At 42.3% G+C, this 18879-nt stretch overlaps 1 pseudogene; it reads right to left on the bottom strand.

The window, feature by feature from the left end:
* The window catches only part of LOC146833813 (flavin-containing monooxygenase 3-like), a 248842-nt pseudogene that overhangs the window by 109160 nt on the left and 120803 nt on the right, over positions 1 to 18879 (bottom strand).

Here is an 18879-nt window from a genome sequence, read left to right on the forward strand (position 1 = left end):
GTCGGGATGCCTGCTGTACTAAAAAACAGGCTGCTCGCATCATCGCGGATTACCGCGTTCAGGGCCTGTCCGGGCCAACAGATTTTTGGGCCTGTTGATGGGACAAGCTGGTCTCCGGAATTGTGTAGAATCCAACGCACACATCCTGTTAAAATATGCCCAATGGAGGGTTATGATTGTACTTTGGGGACTGCTGTGACCAGGATGCATTGGGGCACGATTTCATTCATTTGCATATCATCAAGTTAAATCACCTGTGGGATTTGCAGCAGTCTTCAGCATTTGCCATGCCCGTGAACAAGACTATCGTCGAAACGCGTTGGGAGGCAACCAGTGGTCGTGGGTCGCTGGATTATATTAAAGGAGTATTGAACCTGCTTGAGTGTGCCGCTTGCTGCTTCCCAGGGTCTCGTGGGGAGCATTCGGTAAATATATATATATATATTCACTTAAAAAACCATAGGTTTCACACATGTTATTGTTAGCTGGACATTTCACTCGTAAAAAACCAATGAAATTCCCCCCGTTATAGTTAGTGCAGGCCACTATAACTCACGCGACCGCAATCCTCTGCTGATGACGTCAGATATTACATCACTGTATTTAGACACTTATTTACCCATGTCTTCTTCCATTAATCTTTAGCTATACATATATTACAAATATTTATTTTTCATAAATGCACATATGTCATCAGTGATGTAATTGCGCGTATAGATATTGATATGCTTTTAAATGGTATTTTCTCAGGAAATACTGAACAGATTTGCACTTCCTTGACCTTATGGCTACCTCTCTGCTACATTTCACGTAATTCTGTTCAGCCGTTCGGGCTGTAGCTGCGACTAAAGGTCCTATGGAAAAATGCATGGGGAAAACGCGTTTTGGGACCCCCCTTTTTCTCGGCCCCCGCTTGACGAATCACCCCGAGACTTTCAGGGTAGGAGCTGAACGGAGCGCCCCATTAGTTTTGAAAATTTCGCGAGGATTCGTCAACCGGCGCCAAAGTTATTCAAAATAGAATTTTGAGATTTCCTATGGAAACTAGGTTGTAACTATAACTATCTACTGGCGACCGCCAGTAGTACAGAAATGACTATATGATAAAGGTGTTCCTGTCCTGCTGCATTTACCAAGCCAACCTTTGTTAACACTCCCCGCACAAACTATTAATGTTTGTTTGAGCTTGCAAGAGTCGGGTAAAAGAAACACAAAGGTGAGTCAGTAGTCCTAGTAAGGTTCACAGAGAGTACGCTGACCCCTAATGGCGTGTCTACAGTGTTTCCAGCCTCAAAATTTTTCCATCCTGACACGCCAAGACAATGAATGGTACAGAGTCAAACATGTCATCATTGCACGTTGCTTAAAATGACATTTGACTGTGCTGTTATTCATCTCACATGTATGACTCTTCATACAGCTCAGTTCATTGCTGAGATATTACTAATTGCAGTTGATCTAACAAGTGGCTGAATTAATAAAAAAAGGTGTTCGACACTGAAAAGCAACCAGCTGGACTTACACCTAGATGAGGCATGTTCTTGCCTTAATTTCTTCTTGGTGGTCTTCTACTACAACATGGTTGAAATACCGACCTGTAAAAATATTGGACCCACTAGTTCTACCTTCGAAAAGTCTAGGTAATGACACATATTTTGCAATTCCATATGTGTCCCTCCATTGCATTTAATGTATTCATGTATTCGTTTGCACACTTCTCATTTATAAATGCATCCTTCATTTAGTAACAATGGCAGATGTTTATCAAATGAGTTTTGCTTTATTATTGCTTGATTGTGCATCAACTGTTCATTTATCCTATATTAATGTGAAATATAATATGTAACTTTGTGATTTTAGTGGATGTGCAACAGAACTTGTATGCTAAGTATTGCATTCTACGTCGTTACTCGTAAAATCTAGCCTTTCTCATAATTATCAGAAAAGGTTAAGTCTGATATAGGCACATCTTCAGGGAGAGATAGCCTCAGCTTTCCTTGGAAGCTTTATTCGAGTGGTGTGTCGTGTGTTGTAATGTCTTCATTGAAGGCCACAGGGTCTCATAGCTAGGCCTTATCTATGTTTCTCTCAGCCTGAGAATACACATTAGAAACAGACTGCAACCTTCTCAAAGCACAGCAACTGATTTGAAACAACTCTGTTATTCAAGGAATATTTGTAGGTTAGAGGCCACCTAAGAAAGTTAGATAGGCACTTTCATGCTAAGAAGGTTTAGTTAGGGGCTGCAGAGGGAGGAGTTTCAATTTCGACTGAATTGCACCATTAAAATGCGTTGTTTCAATCAACACCATCACTAATATTTCAATTATTTTTAATATATTGTTTAATACCCTGCTTGCACTCGATCAGGGCATTAATTTTTAATACAGTCGTCAAAATGTATATTGTGGATTCCTGTGTGTGTCCATGAGGAAAGAGGCATGCTAACAATACAAATAATCCTGTTGTCGCACAGGACTGGTCGTCACACAGCCTATCCTGAAGTACTATGTGAGAGATTCATATGTTAAAGTTTATTAGATTCTATGACTCAGGCTGGTAAACTTGCTAAACCAGGCTTGCCAGAGGGTTTAGGTCGCCTTAAACTGTGACGTATTTGCTGGCAAGCCTGCAAAAACGTATCAGAAAGTTAATATAGAGTTAGGAGTAGTAAATATATACTTACCTTGAGGTAGTGGTAGGAAATATAGTAGATATGACATTTTCGTTGGTCAATGTTTCAACCACATTATAATGCCATACAAATTTCCCCATAAATATTAGACCAGACATTTTTATTACTAATAAAAGACTACTTCACTAAAACGATGGTGGCTATTTGGGTGGAGGCAGAACGGAAAGCAGTGTTTCCAAAGACAAAGCGTATAGCACCTCCATTGGAGAGAAAGTCATCTAGGCAGTCTAGATGTCACTGTAAATGGCAACAGACCGCCTGCCCAATTTAGATCAGGATTTTCCAACATCACCTACTCCATGAAAGGCTGCCATGTAAAACCATGGGGGTCCTTCAATGGAGGCACAAGCAAGGGTTCCTGGTGAGCTTGGAGAACACTTCAAGCATAACAGGGGCTCCTGTAATATACATACTGGTATTGTAGCCCCACTTTGGGGATACAGCTGCAGGACTCGTTTATGGTGGAGGCTATTGCAGCTGTTGTCGATTGTGCCACAGAGACTTTTCGCCAAGATGATAATCACTATGGTGGTGGAGGCTGCTTTATGGAAATGTCTGCGAGAGCCAAGTTAAACTATATCAGACCTTCTACCACCATCATGGTGAAGATAGTACCACCGCCTAACTTGCAACCAGAGTACCGAACACAGAAACTTTATATGAGACCTTTAGCATTTTTACAAGCATAGAGCTTCTTACTCGCAAAAACCTCTGGTAATAAATTCACAAAGCATACTTCTAATTTGCCGGAAGGTCTACTTTATTACCATAACTTTGTTTCACACTTGACCATATACTTTCTCCTTCAAATATTTTGCACTCACCCTCGAAGACTCTGGCAGCCCAGCGAGCCTGCACATCTGCTGTCGAAGGAATGTTACCCAGCGACATGACATGCCCAATGAAGGCCATTGTTGGCTTCTCCAGGTTAGGTGGGAAGATTTCCTTGTATAATGAAACTTGATTGTTAGTGTCTCGCACGTCATATTCATCCATAAAGGGGTAAGCATAGGTATATCCTGTCGAAAAGATGACAAAGTCGACGTTCTCCTGCACAGAACCATCCTCAAATATGACCGACGTTTCAGTGAACTCCTTCACGTTGGGCTTGATTTTGACGGTGCCATAAGAAATGGAGAGGACAAGCTTATCATTTAAGACGGGCTCTTTTCTAGAGAATCTGCCAAGAAGTAGACAATAAAAAATAAATTCAGCCTGTCTTCTTTCACCAGCCCTTGCAGTCAGAGGTCATTTGCACGCACACAGTAAACCAGTAGCGGCTGGTATCTAGGCAAAGTGTCGGAACAGAGAGAGGGCGGAACCGGGGACAGATAACAAAATTAAAAAATGTTTTAAAAAATTACGCCCCGATCTGGCTCTGTGCACTGCAGGCACAGGCTCCCAGAATCCCCTGCGACCAATCCCGATGCTCCATGAAAGCAGCGTCAGGATTGGCCTGAGTGCTGTGGATTTGCACTTCCAGGTAGATTGGGAGCCTGTGCCTTCTCTCTCCAACCCAGCAATGCAGCGGGTGTTGAAGAGAGCTTCAGTGCGCATGACGGTTTGCATGTCCTGAGACGGCCGGCCAAACCATCATGCGCACAGATTACAGTGTAAAACACTCCTCCACCAGCCTCTCATCTCTGGCCCCGCCCTCAAGCCTCGGCTCCGACAGCAAAACTAAAACGAAAATACACAAGCATTTATTATCATTTTATTTTTTTGGGGCTGCTGCAGGAAGGTGGGGGGCGATGTTGCAATAAACCTCCAGTTACAGTTGCCCATTGCTAAGGCTGTCAGAGGAAGATGACTCCCACACAGTTTGTAAAGCATACAATAAATGAATCTAGGGGTTACTACCACAATATGTTGTATGTCATTATATTACAGTGACAGACAAATTGCAATCCAAATATAGACCAACAAAAATATTGAATCCACTCTATTGTATGACACACCATTGTCATGGTAAGCATATAAATAATATTTTAACTCCATATTCACGCTCCTAAACTTAGCTTGTGATCTAGTGGATAGGCTGATATAGTAACATACTATATTTTGTTATGATAATATTTCAAATGAGATATTCTGGCACAACACAGTCCGAGTTTATGGATGCACAGTGGGAAAAGATCTCCAGAAAACCTCTTATTGCAGATGCCACCATCATCAATGGAGCATAGGGCAATTTAACTGTAATTCTTAGATGTGCGGTGGTGAACAGTAAATTATCCATCCTAAATTGCATTAGGTGAAGACCACATCACTACACCGTGGTAGGAACCACTCACGCTCGAATTTCAGAAGGTGCAGGATATAGCTAGATGGAGACATGAATTTCCTTGCTCCCCCACAGAAGGATAAACATCCTTTACATGACAGCGACAGTATGCAATAAAAGATGAGAAGTCAATTTGTGGCATGATACCTGATAAAGAGCTGTATTTTCAAAACCACATCTAATCCAATTTGTGCCATTTGGTAGATAGGTAGCTGAATGAGGCTGGAGAAAGTCACAAAACCCAAGTGGAAGAAAATCTAAGGAAACACAAGTGTGGAATGCTTTGACCCTGGGTAATAGGGCAAACTGGAAAAAGATGCAGTTTTCAATCCTAATGACCAGGTAGCAGAAAGGGAGATATTCAGCCACATATAAGAACTCCTTATTCTATGAAACCACTAGAATCAGTAAGTTAAATATAGCTGACTTCATTTTTATCTAAACTTCCCATAAACATGTACTTCCTATTGCATGCACACATACTTGTCTTTCGGAGTCAGACCAAAGATCCCGTGGTCAAACCGTTTGTTCATCATTCTTTCGTACATCCAGTCAGACAGCCATCGTGGCAGGAGATATTTGAGGAAGGTCTTGTAGCGCGTGAGGTAGACCATGTCCCAGGGGTAGCCATTATCCCACAGACGGCTCATGATCCATCTTCCGCTTCTGGTGCTGAGGTAGACCTGTCAGTCATAGAGACACAAGACTTTACATGAGTTCATGCTCATTTAGTATATAGCAAAATGATAACTAAGATGGTTCAAGACCACAACTCCCAACCATGAGATGTAAGTAGGTTCAAGGTAGCACTTCCCAACAATGTGATGTAAGCAGCTTCAAGGCAGCACTTCCCAACCATGAGATGCAAGCAGGTCCAGACATTACACATCATATTGTTTTAAATCAGCCAATGGGAACTGGGTATATGAATCCCACTACCAGGCATCATATTCTGGATAGTGCCATGCTGCCTGCCTCTGTGGACATTCCTAGCTAAAATGGAGTCACCTTCTGCAGCATCCCCGTAAATACACATGGTTCTGTAGGCGTCAATAGTTTGGGATGAGTAATGGAAGAAACCCTTTAAATATGAATAAAAAATGCTGCAAAACACGGGCTCAATTTTATCAAACACAGTCCGTTTTTGAATCCCATTTTCACTAAATTTTGAATGTCTGAAGTGATTTGACATTAAGATACAAAGGTCGAGCGTTCATTAAAGAAAGGAATTTGAGCAACCAGGGCCAGAAGTGCAAGGACTCCTGTGAACTCAAAAGCTGCACGAAGGGAACTACATCCCTCAGTGACCACCATGTCAAAGAAGGGGCGGAGAAGGCTGGAATGTGATAAATTGGTTCGACTTGGCACTAAGTACCCGCACTGCATGAAGATCAAGTTTGCACCAGATGTCCTATGGGTGCCTGAGGCTTCGCTGGGACCAGTAATGACAAAAAGTAGGCAGAAGTATTGCCAAAGAACTGTACAGATGTTGACGATCTAATGGAGGTACTGGAGACAATTCTAAATCCTTCAGGGTCCACGGCTCCTCCTCTTTCAGACAAGCCTATAGGTACATTTTTTGCAAAAGGAAACCACGTAAGGTGATAAGCTCCCTGGAAAGAAGCCGTCTAACCCAACCAGGCCCATTACCCCTGAAACCCCTCATTTTGTGGCAGAGCAAGAACTTGCTAACATCCCGCAATGTATGAAACAGCTGTGACCTGGAAAACAGGGTTTCGGTTTTAGCAACTGCTGATCCAGACACCCAAACGAGAGGGGATATAAATGGTGCACTAGATTTGGGTACTAACTCATCTCCCAATGTTCCCCAAGCCTCGATGAGTTAATATGTATTCCATGCTGTTGAGGCTCCGGAATTGGAGATTTCAGAATGAAGGTGGCTAGTAAAGGGGCTATCTTCCAAACTCACAACCATCCTTCTAACTGATCAAGAACAAGCAGTGAGTGCGAACTACTCGGATACGGCTACCCAATGCTAAATATTTGCTGAGATTGGCATTGCAGATGACAACTGCTGCGGGATACCAAGGAAAGGGAAACATACATGCTTAAGACATAGGGGTGAGACAAGTATGGCCATACTTAATATGAGAGTGAGAGTACAGAGTATTACAAATAGAAGCGACAAGACGAGAAGCCCCCCCCCCGCAGGATGTATTGGGAGGCCATTGCAATCTGTAAACAAGGCATGGCAGATTAGCACCCCTAGTGTATCAGCTGGACCACTGGTCCCTATGACCAAAAGGCGACCCTGCTCACAATCGCATTTAGGTGACCTGGGTCTAGTTATTCACGACAAATAATCCGAAGGGGGTTAGATATCTGCACAAAGTGGCCAAAATCCCTCGAGGCTTAAAGGAAGGGGCATGTCCTTGAAAAACCAAGTAATTTTCTGGATTCTGAACATTCAGAAATGCAAATCAAATCAATAATATACTCTGTCACTGTAAGGGCTGAGCGCCATCCAGCGCCTGGAGGCGTTCATGATTTTATTGAGCTGGTATTAGCATTCCAAGACTTGGTCGATGGTCTGATAGCTACGGAGATCCAGTCTGTTGCTCCTGCATCATTCCAGATGTGTTTAAAGTACAAGCCTCCCTCGCCAGATCAAGGCAGATTCAGGGTTGTTAGTGCTTCCTGTCTGAATCCATTGGACGAGCCAACCTCCGTGTTAGAGAGAGTGGGCTCACTCCCAATACAAAATGCCCATTACTGTTTTTCGAGGGCAAGAATTAAAGCACAAGCAGGATGGAATTTACTGCCATGGAACACTGCTGGTTTAAAATCCAAATTGCATGACCCCAATTGGGGGCCTTTTATAGAATTCTTGGATGTATGTGTATTTCAAGAAGCTTGGACAAGGCAGGGGCCCAGCGCATAGATCGGGTTTTCAATAACTTGTATATCGAAGCTGCCTCTCTCCCGGGGCAGAGGACGCCCATCTGATGGGTTAGTGATTTGGGTGAAAAAAACGTCATTGAATTGTACAATTAAGAGATTGCCTATAAACTCCTGTGATATTCTGGCCTTAGAAATCAACTCGTTACAGGGCAATAAATTATGCATTTACAATGTTTATAAAAGGGACAAGACAATAACCCTGCTAGAAAACATGCACGGCATGGGACCAACAATTGTTGCAGGTGGTTTTAATGCTACTTTTGTACCCCTTGACCTTTCAGAATCTGTTGTTACTGAGGAAGAAGACCCCAATTGGGGAAATCCTTAACTGGACCTTCTATCAGTGAAAAGATGGAAAGACTTCTCTGCCCAGTTATTGGGTTTGTATAAACTTAGGCTTAAGAGCGTGCGATGGTCATCCCATATCAGATTTATGCAGCAGGCCAGCTATTAAGAGGACAAATCTGTCAACCGACATAGATTATATTTTGCTAGATATATTACTCTGGGCATACATGAAGGACATGGGTGTCCTTGATAGGGCTGATTGCAGCATAATGGAGGGGTATCTCTCCCCCAGTTGAGTAATACCACCCCCTGAGCACTCTGATGAACTGAGCCTGTCAATTAATAAGCGTGCTGTGAAATGAACTTACCTCCAAGCACTGCTGCATTTAGTCTCCCAAATGTACAATAAAGTGTCAAATACTTTGGAACAAATGGTAATTGGGGGAAATTTTACAGAGGGCGCTTGAAGGCTCATAAAGACATTCTTGATTAATTAAAAAGTATATTCTCTAGTGAATGTAAGTCTGTAGCCAAACAGGAAACAAAAAAGCTTCCGCGGCCACATGTATGACCATTTCCTTTTGCAACTTGCAATTTGCGAATTTTAGCCACTCTCAATTTGCGAGCGGAAAAAGGAAATGTACTTATGTGTCTCAGACACATTTTGCGATTCCCAATGGGGTCACAATTTGAGACCCATTTGGAATGGGCAATAACGCAGGGATGGTGGCCTGCTGGGTACAGCAGACTTCCATGTCTGTGTTTGCTTTTTAAAATAAGCAACTTTTTTAAAAAAATGCAGCCGTTTTCATTAAAGGAAAACAAAATGAAACGTTTGTTTATTTTGTTAAGTGCTGGCAGTGGTTCGTGGGACCACTGCCTGCTCTTAAAAAAATATTTTGCTGTCAATCACACAGGGGAAGGGGTCTCCTGAGGACCCCTTCCGGTTTGTGAAGGGCTTACCACCTACTTGAAATTGGTGGTAAACTGCAAATGTTTTGCGACCGCATTCATGGTCGCAAAACATTCCTACATACCAGTGCGACTTGCTATTAGGAAGGGACACCCTTGGCACGCCCCTTCCTAATAGCGACTCACAAACCCTATTTTGTGAGTCGGTAATAGGTTACCGACATGCAAAATAGGGTTGGAACATTTGAAAATGCATTTTACTGATCGTAAACCGTACATCTGGCCCCTGGTTCGATAAACCATGTAATGAAGCAAAGGCAACCCTTATTACTGCTATGAAATCAAAAGAGAGAGAGGAAAAAAAAGGCCAGGAAAAAGTATAAGCGAGCACAATCGGAAGCCAGGATTGACTGGAAAAATGTGGTGGTGCGATTTGGCTGAAGCAGCCAGAGTAGGGGATAATAAACAGGGCCGGACTGGGAACCAAAACCAGCCCTGGCAAACTGTTTCGGCCTGCCCCCCTGTGTGGCAGAGGGGTGCGGTCGAGCTGTTTTCCTGGGCCGGTTTTGACCGAATTCGTTACCGGGGGGACGATATTGCTGCCCCCGGTACAAAAACGGCGCCCCAGGGGCCCAATACCGGCCCTCACCCTGGCAGCCTACCTGGGTACGGCCAGCCCGGCCCTGATAATAAACTATTTTAGCATGTCGTAGCTCATGGAAGCCCATTCCAGTACTAAGGATGACTCCCATATTCAACCTCAGGCTTGCGTCGACCACCTTGGAACCCATTACTTGGCCTCCGGTGATGGGTATAATGAGGCTGGGGTTATTAATATATAGTAGTTATAGTAGCTGAAAGATACAGCAAGCCTCCTAGAGATTACACTCCATGAGTTTTACAATGACATTAAGGGGATTATCTCTGGGAAAACCCGGGTCCTGATCAAATCCCAGGTGAGCTTTACGCCTCAGAACCTCAAGTCTGGGCCCCTTACCTTAATGGGCCTACTAGCTCTATTTTAAAATGGGTAAATCTGCTTAAGTCATGGTGTGATGTTGAGATTATCCCAATATACAAGAAGGGTAACCGTGAGGACCGTCCTAATTACAGAGCCATTCGTCTAATCAATAGCCTTCAAAAACTATTTTGCTGTCAAATACTGGGGAAAAAAAGATGCTGACTGACCCGCAAGCCATGTTTCGTCCCAAAGTCAGTACTATCAACCAAAATTCCCGATCAGGTGCAATATATTGGAAAACTGTGGTGTTGGATAAGGGCCAGTTATTACGTGGCATTTGTAGATTTGATTTTGTTCCTGCAATAAGCTTTGGGAGGTCCTGGCCACTATGGATCGTCCTCAGAACATACTATAGATATTAATAAGGCAACATGAGACCAACTATGTTCAGGTCAGATGGGTCAAAGGGGGGGAAATGATTAATCGAATTAGGATTAACAAGGGAGTTGGACAGGGATGTGTCCTTGCATGAACTCTGTTCTCTTTATAGAAATATAAATGGTGTAATAGATTATCTTGACTTCCTCGCCAATGATATACTGAGAATAGGAGAAAAAAATATACCAAAACTATTGTTTACATAGTTTTAACTCCAAAAACTCCCTCTGGGCTTGAGGCATTGGTCGATCAATTCTTGATTTTGTGTACATATTTTGGGCTGGAGTCAAATACTTCAAAGACTAAATTAATGTCCTTTAATCTCTACAAAACCAGGAAGGCCCCCATACACACACACACACAGGGAAATGATTGAGCATGTTACAGATTTTGACTATCTAGGAGTTGAATTGAAGAGTAAATTGTCTTGGGTGCAACAGATTAGTAATAGCATATTAAAATTGCAGCATGAATTCTCAGCCATTCTGAAATTAGAGTACAGCTACAAGAATGGTTTCACCCCCTATCCAAATACACAACGCTAAGATAAAGGGAATGGTGCTGTATGGTTCAGAGCTATAGGGGCATGTTAAAAATAATAGATTAGCAGTGGCTGAAAATAGGTTTCTATGATCACTTACACACTCCCACAGAGTACCCGCCATATTCCGTTATTAGAGGACCTAGACATGTACCCTATCACATACACAGTCAAACAGAGACCATTACTGTACTGGTGCAGGTTGTGGCACACTGAGGAGCGAGGCCCCCATATCTAACCAGTAGCAATGAATTCTTGCCTAGGATATTTTAAGGACATGCTATACAAGATAGTTCTAGCTGTCCTTTGGAATTCTTCTAACAAATCTGTTATAAAGAAAAATGTAAACATCTGAGGGAAGCAGGGATAAGAAAATGCATCCCTGGTAATATAACAGACAGATTCTTGGATCAAATACGCAAGCCACTTCTGAAGCCCTTCTTTGACAATATATCGTGTCAAATGACCAAACAATTATATGCCAAGTTTAGATCTTAAATACTGCCCTTAAATAGTTTTTGTATAAAATAGGGCAAGAAATATTGCTCCGCTGACAAATGCCCAGCATGTAGAACTGAGATTGAAATGATCATGCATCTGTTCTTTTTCTGTAATGCTTATTCGTCCCCTCACAGGGAATGGATTCTATCTGTATGTTGGCAGCTGGGGGTCAGGAAGTGCAGACAGGCAGCTTTAAGAATTTTAAGAAATTATACTGAGGGAGTAATTGGTTTCAGTGTAGAAAATGTTTAACCTCTGTGTGGATGATAACTGGAAAATTTGCTTTGTTGAGCAACATAACCTGGAAAGAGAGTAATGAATTGAATGTATATTGTACTGCAAATTTTAGAAGTCAGGCAAGAGAAATATAGTGTCCATCTAAATTAATTTGTATTGATGAATTTCTAAATTGTAGATTTTAATTGTTTATTGAAGGGTTGAGTTATGAATCGCAGTCCATGTGTTTTTATCTAGTTTTAACCAAACCTATATGTATTGATATGTTGATTGTTTTAAGCTGATGAGTTTTATTGATGTTTCATCCGAAACAAACATTTTGATGATGATGATATATATACAAAGTTCCTGCCATACAAAGATACCACCGACGCTCAAAAGAAATGAAAAAAAAAATCAATCAATCACATGCTTCCAAAACCCAAATTGCTTCACACCAACCAGTGGTTAATATAGAAAAAGAGACAATACACATAGACACAGGGTCTTTTCACCATTCAACCAACAAACAACGTGTCCTCTAAGCCTCTGCAACCACTAGCAAGAGCAGTGTTCACACTCGAATAACAAACACATCCATCGTAACTCACCTCGGCCACACCCAAATCAAATTCAGTCACACAGCCACCCAACAACTGGCAATGGCCACTGCATGCCTTGCACTCAACGCCTCTTTACTACAACACCCAAAAGTATCCATAAGACCAGGAATAGCTAATATTTTATTGGAGAACAATGGTTTACCTGACCTCAAGGAGGCACAACCACACTATCATCCTTTCAAACCAAACAGTTCTTCACCTTCCTTCCATCTCATTGTTTACTTCTGTTACCAGGCAACTCACTCCCCACAGGAAAGTACTTTATTTTGGCAAATGCTGACGACCAGATCCCACTCGCCATTAGTGGGCTACTTCCCGCTGCTCATTCCTGAAGCCTTAAGGCAGATGAGGGCTAGCAAACACTGATCCAGGACCAATCTTATCAAGGACTTGTGCTTTTCCTCTAATAGCATACAGTACTACTCCTGGGTTGGACTATATTCTATGTTCAGCTCACCTTCTGTCACTTAAAGTGCTACACTGGTTGCCACCCAACTGTTTTTTTGTGTTTTGCTCAGTGCCTAGTATCCTATTAGTTGCACAACAAGTTAAAAGTGTACTCTCTGCTCACCACATCTCCAAGCTCCATGACTTGTTCCACTTCCGGAATGTGTGCATCACTGTTGGTAAGAAGATCCTCATCCCACAATCATCCTCAATATACACAGCAGTCTCTGCCCATATAGAATATCGCCTCTGCATGAATTGCTGAATCCAATGGGTGTTCTGAGCCAGCTGGTGACAGTATGCTCCAACTGCATACTTTTTGGGGGATCTGGATTCTTTTTGCCCGCCACACAGTTGACGGCCCCTGCGGCCACTGAGTCAGTTAAAAATACAGTCCAGAAAAATGTTTTGGAAGCCGGACAAGCTGTAGGGTGGTCTACCTGTACTTACAGTCCTGGTCAAGCCCATGCATTTCTTAGCATGGGGCATGCTGACTGATGCACTCCCACACAGTGTCTGCCAATGTGTACGTGCTGATTAGCTAGTCTTTTGGTTTATATTTGGCAGGCACCCACAGATAGGCAGTAGTGGTTAGACTCCACTGAAGGTCTGTCCCTGGCATAAGCAAGTTAGACGAGAACGCAGGAGTCAGAGTCTAAATGCGGGAGTGCTGTGCCAGTGCCCTATCATTTCTCTCCTGTGCAGTGATTTGCTAGCCTCCCACCAAATAATTCTAATGGCTTCCTGTCCCAAAATTCCACCCTACCCAAACCTAGCCAAGTGTATTGATCACAGTCTGCCTGGTAAAAAGAGGATAGTGTGTGCCAGGACCAGTGCCATCAAGAACAACTCTAATATAAGTGCTGTGCAGTGCTAAGGCTAAATCCACTGGAAACAAGATACACCCCAATGATTAGCACTACTTAGGGCAAAACCAGCGTTGGGTTGCTCGTGTTCTAGTTCAGGGAGACCTTGCCTGGCAGTTTGGGCTATACTGCTACTATTGGAGTTGGGTCACAACTGATTTACATATGGATGGGTTCAAACTGGGGTGGCATAGCGTGCACAATAATGATGGAGTAATTACAAGTGGCTGCGATTAATTCAAGCTTTCTATTTATGCTTCTTTTTATACTCTGTGCAACGCTTAATGTGAGTTTATGTGGGTTCTGTGATGACTGTGCCAGTGGAGCCCAGCTATCCTGACTGACGAGCCTCAATCAGCATGAAAGCAGTCTTGGGTTACTTGTGTTTCGGTTCAGGGAGGACCTGGCCTGGCAGGTTGGGCTGGACTTCTGCTATTGCAGCAGGGTCAAGACTAATTTCTACATGGCTGGGTCGAACCTGAAGTGGCATGGTGTGTAAAACAATGATGGACTTGGATGTGACTCCAAGTAATTACAAGTGGCTGAGATTAATTCAAGTACTCTATCCATTACTTCTTTTCACTTTCTTGTATACTTCAGTGCGATGCCTTAAGTATGACGGTTATGCCCCTTACGTGGGACTCAGGTTCACTCTGCCACTAGATACAAGCTACACCCGACTGATGAGCCCCAATCAGGGCGAGACTGGTCTTGGGTTGCTTGTGCTCCTGTTCAGGTCTGTCAGTTCATGTTCTACTGCTCCTTTTGGAGAAGGGTCAAGAGGAATTTGCATATAGCTGGGTCCAAACTGAGGTGGCATGGTGTTGCAAAGTCTACAGGCAAATAGCCTTATTAGATGTGGTGGGGAAAATATTTACTCGTAGTATTCTTGATCACCTCACTGAATGGGTGGTGGAGAAGAAGGTCCTCCATATAGAGCAAGCAGGTTTTAGGAAAAATCACTCCACCCTGGCTAACATCTCCATGTTGAAACCAATTGAGGAGAAATGCACGATTTTTCGTAGGTCAAACGCGTATACTGCCTTTATAGATTTTTCATCGGCCTTTGATAACGTAGACCGGCCACTACCATGGAGAAATTTGCACAAAATGGGAATGCCCTCTCCTCTGCTTTCTTTACTTATTGGCTTACTTTCTCAAACTTGGTGCCAGGTATTAATGGGAGAAAATCAAGGCTTATCATCTGTAATACCCATCGAAAATGGCCTGAAACAAGGTTGTTTATTAGCACCGCTGCTTTTTTCCTTATATGTAGCAGATTTACCCGAATGCTTTTCTCAGGGAGATGCACCTAAGATAGGCAGCCGTTCTTTTGCATGTCTCCTTTACGCTGACGATATAGCAGTGATGGACCTAAACCCTAATGGGCTGAACAAAAAGCAGAGATCATTACAGAATTACACGGTGGCACATTTTTGAAGATAAATGTTTCGAAAAGCAACATTTTATTCATGAAAGTAGAAATCATGTAATTTTAAGTGGCAAATTGGTCATGAAAAGCTGGAGGAGGTAGATTTCTTTCTCTACTTAGGGAAATTAATGACAGGCAGTACGAAGAATAAACTTCATATCGAACACAGTTCTTGTAAAGCAGTATCTCACGCTAATGGTTTGCGTATTTTTTCTAGTGCAATGGGCAGAAGGCACTTTCTACATCTGCGCATGGTTTTTAAAGCAAAAATCCCTCCGACTCTGCTTTATGCTATTGAATCAATTCCTGTAAAGGATTTGAGTTTTTTAGATAGGAGTGAAGGTCATATTTTACTTAAATTATGTAATTTTAACACGTTAGTCCCATCAGCTGATATTAGATTGGAATTTGGCTTGATAAGCACCTATTTCCAAGGTTTATCCAGGGTTTTACATTGGGGATATCAGTTAAAAAATAGCGAGCCTTATACATTAAGAGGTTTCATGTGCCAAGAAAGTTTTGGCGGTATAGTAGGTAAATATCCCTTTGTCGTGATTTTTCTTTGGCACTAAATGTTTTCTGTGTGCAAGAAGAATCAATGATCACCCTCCTGCCTTTAGAATTTAAATCCTTTTTAAAAACTATAAGTGGTAAGATCAGCTATAATAGAGATATTAAATTTTGTAATTCTAAAGAGAGGTTAAAGATAATAGCCAGGACAAATTCATAGAGAATTTCTCAGAAATATTTATCTTGGAATCTACAACATGGAATTCGACGATGGCTTACCCTATGTCGCATGAATCTTTTACCTTTAAATGACTTAACAGTAAACTGGTCCCATTGCATGATAAATGGAAAATCAGTATTTTTTGTGAGCTGAGCATTCAGAACCTGGATCATGTCTTGTTTGTCTGTCCAGCCTTGGTTTTGAGTCGTCGTCGTTGGCTTCGTTCGATGTTTTTATAAAACTATATTAAAAATGTAACTTCAGCCCGTGACTTTCTCTTTTGCCCGAAGAACGAAGCAGTCTGTGTAAAACTATTAAACTTTTTAAAGGAGTTTATGTATATATTTTGAAATGGGTTCTATTTATAGACACACGGCTCTCCCTTCAATTATGCTGTTAATCCCTGTGCCTGATGTCTTTTTTTATGGAGTTCTCTCCTTTTTTGGATTGTATTTTGCACATGTATTGGCTGCTATTTAACTACTCTTTGCATAATTGGGATATGTTCTGTTACTTTCACTCTCCCACTACTCATTTCTAACTCACTTTTCTACCTAAGCTGTTATGTGTTGCTGTTTAAATGTTTTAGAAATGTGCATATGTAGTTGCTGCTATTAATGCGTTTTCGCACAAAATAAGATTAGATTTATCTTTTTAGATTTTGTTGTAAAAGGAAAATGTATTGTTTATCCAATTACGCTGATTGTTTCAGAATACTTTTCTGTCTTTTACCAAGCAACTTATGTGATGTACATTATCCTATTCTGATTCTATCATGAAGCTGCTATTGTTTAGTATGGACCTAAACTTATGCCACTTGGTTTGGTAGAGGTCTTTTAGGACTTTGTTGCTACTTATTGGTTTTAATGCTGAGAACATTATTTGTCTCTCTCATTAGGGTAATTGACAATATCCACTTATGTCATGTAAGGGAAAATCTAAGACCTGCTATGAAGGCTTTCGATAATCATTAATGGACTGAGAAATTAATTGTCCTTATGTTTTATTATATTTATTACGTAATAATTTGTATGTACCGGAGAGATCTGTGCTACACAAGAATGCCAGAGCTGAGGGGAAGGTTTGTAACCCATGGAGCTTGAAAGGAAGAGTGGGACAGGCAGAAAAGGACAGGTCCATCTGCTCCCATCCTCTCTTAACCCAGCCAGATGGCAGGCTTAAGGAAGGAATTTGCAGATATCATGGGTAGGAGAGCTATGGAAATTAGCCATACTGGAGGTTGGTTTAGCTAGTTCTTGTTCCTCTGCTGAGACTTCAGCCATATTGCATTTTGGGGAAATAGTGCTTTCTGGGAGACCATTACGCCACACTTTGGAGGCAATGGACATGCACCTCATTGGACAAGAGGGACCTCCTACTTGACCCCAGAGAACAGTGAATAAGTATCTGAGAAGGGCAGAGCCTCTCAGATCTGCAGCTTGAAACTAAGAGAAGAAGAAGGGTCCACGCTGGAAGCTTGATTTGCACCAACCAGGCCATGCACTTTGACTGATTGCGCCTGCTGCACAATCTAGAACTACAGCCCTGTGGACCTAACTTGCTTCAAGAGGACTAAAGAGTGGACTCCCTGCAAGCTACAGGTTAACAGAGCTCACCTAGACTATCACCACCAAGAATCCCCAGCCAGGAGTGTGTCCAATGGATTTGGAAGAGTTTTGTCTAAGTGAATTGTGGGAACTGAAGTTCCAAACTTTCAAGGACCGTCTTGGAGATTCCAGAATGAATCTTGGATTGTATTTTAGACACTTTGGAACCCCAGAGGACCTTCAGGAAGAAGTTCCAGAAGTTTGAAGAATTTTGGAGCAACTTTAGAAAAAAGCTCCATAAGTGGACCGAATAAACTTGGCAAGCCAAGCCGGCGACCCTCAACTGCTAGCCGGCCTGCCCTGCTGGTTCGTCTCGCTATAAGGTTCCGGAGGTCCAACTTCCAGAGTTTGACTGTGAGCTTCCTGGAAAGCAAGGCGGCGAACCCTAACTGAACCCGGCCTGCTGAAGAGCATTGAAGGACCCCTGCTGAAAAAGCTCCAGAAAAGTTTCTAAGTCCAAAGTTAAAATCTTATCCGGTTCCACCGCGAGAGTCAAGTCGCCCCCCTTCAACCGTGAGACGGCCTGGATCCCTGGTTCGTTCTGCTGAAAATCTCCGTAGGTCTGACTTCCAGAGTTTGACTGGGAGCTTGTTGAAAGTCAAGCCGGTGAACCCTCACCGAACCTGGACTGGTGAAGAGTATCGAGGGACCCCAGCAGAAAAAGCTTCATGAAAGTTTCAAAGTCGGAAGGTAAATAATTTGACTAAGGCCTACCACAAGGGCTCCATCGCAGGGCTCCATCGCGGTCGGCTAAAACTTTGACTTTGTCCTGGTCTAGCGCGACCAAATGTCCCAATAGAAGCTATAGGTTTCTATGTGCTACATAGTGCTACATCTTTAAAAATTCACATCTACGGTTCCCTACATTGGATTTTTTTTTTTGCTTTGGTGTTATTTTAAAGATAAAAATACTTGATATTTTTGTAAATTGGTGTTGGATTTTTATTGTGTGTTGTGTCTTATTTACTGAATTTGTCTTTTAAAATGCTTTACATACCTATCTCTGACGTTAAGCCTACCTTCTCATAGCCAAGCTACCAAGGGTTGAGCATGAGAATAATCTTCTGAGAACTATTCTGAGCCTTAGACTGTGTGAATGGCCTTATTGCTGGTAATAGATGCATATTTACCACTACTAATAATCCACTTTCCAGCACATGGTGATGGACTGAGATGCTGCTTGAGTAATTACCAATGGCTGAGATTAATTCAAATGTTCTATCCATTACTTTTTTGTATACTTCAGTGCGATGCCTTCAGTGTGACAGGTATGCCCAGACGTGGGTCCTGTGCTGATGAGTTCCGATCAGAGTGAAACCGGTCTTGGGTTGTTTGTGTTCTGGATCAAGAGGTACCTGCCCTGGCATTTAGATAGAGCTGGATTGCTCCTATTACAGCAGGGTCAAAATTGATTTG

The sequence above is a fragment of the Triturus cristatus genome, chromosome 4_2 (assembly GCF_964204655.1).
Source record: "Triturus cristatus chromosome 4_2, aTriCri1.1, whole genome shotgun sequence".
NCBI classification, from domain to species: domain Eukaryota; kingdom Metazoa; phylum Chordata; class Amphibia; order Caudata; family Salamandridae; genus Triturus; species Triturus cristatus.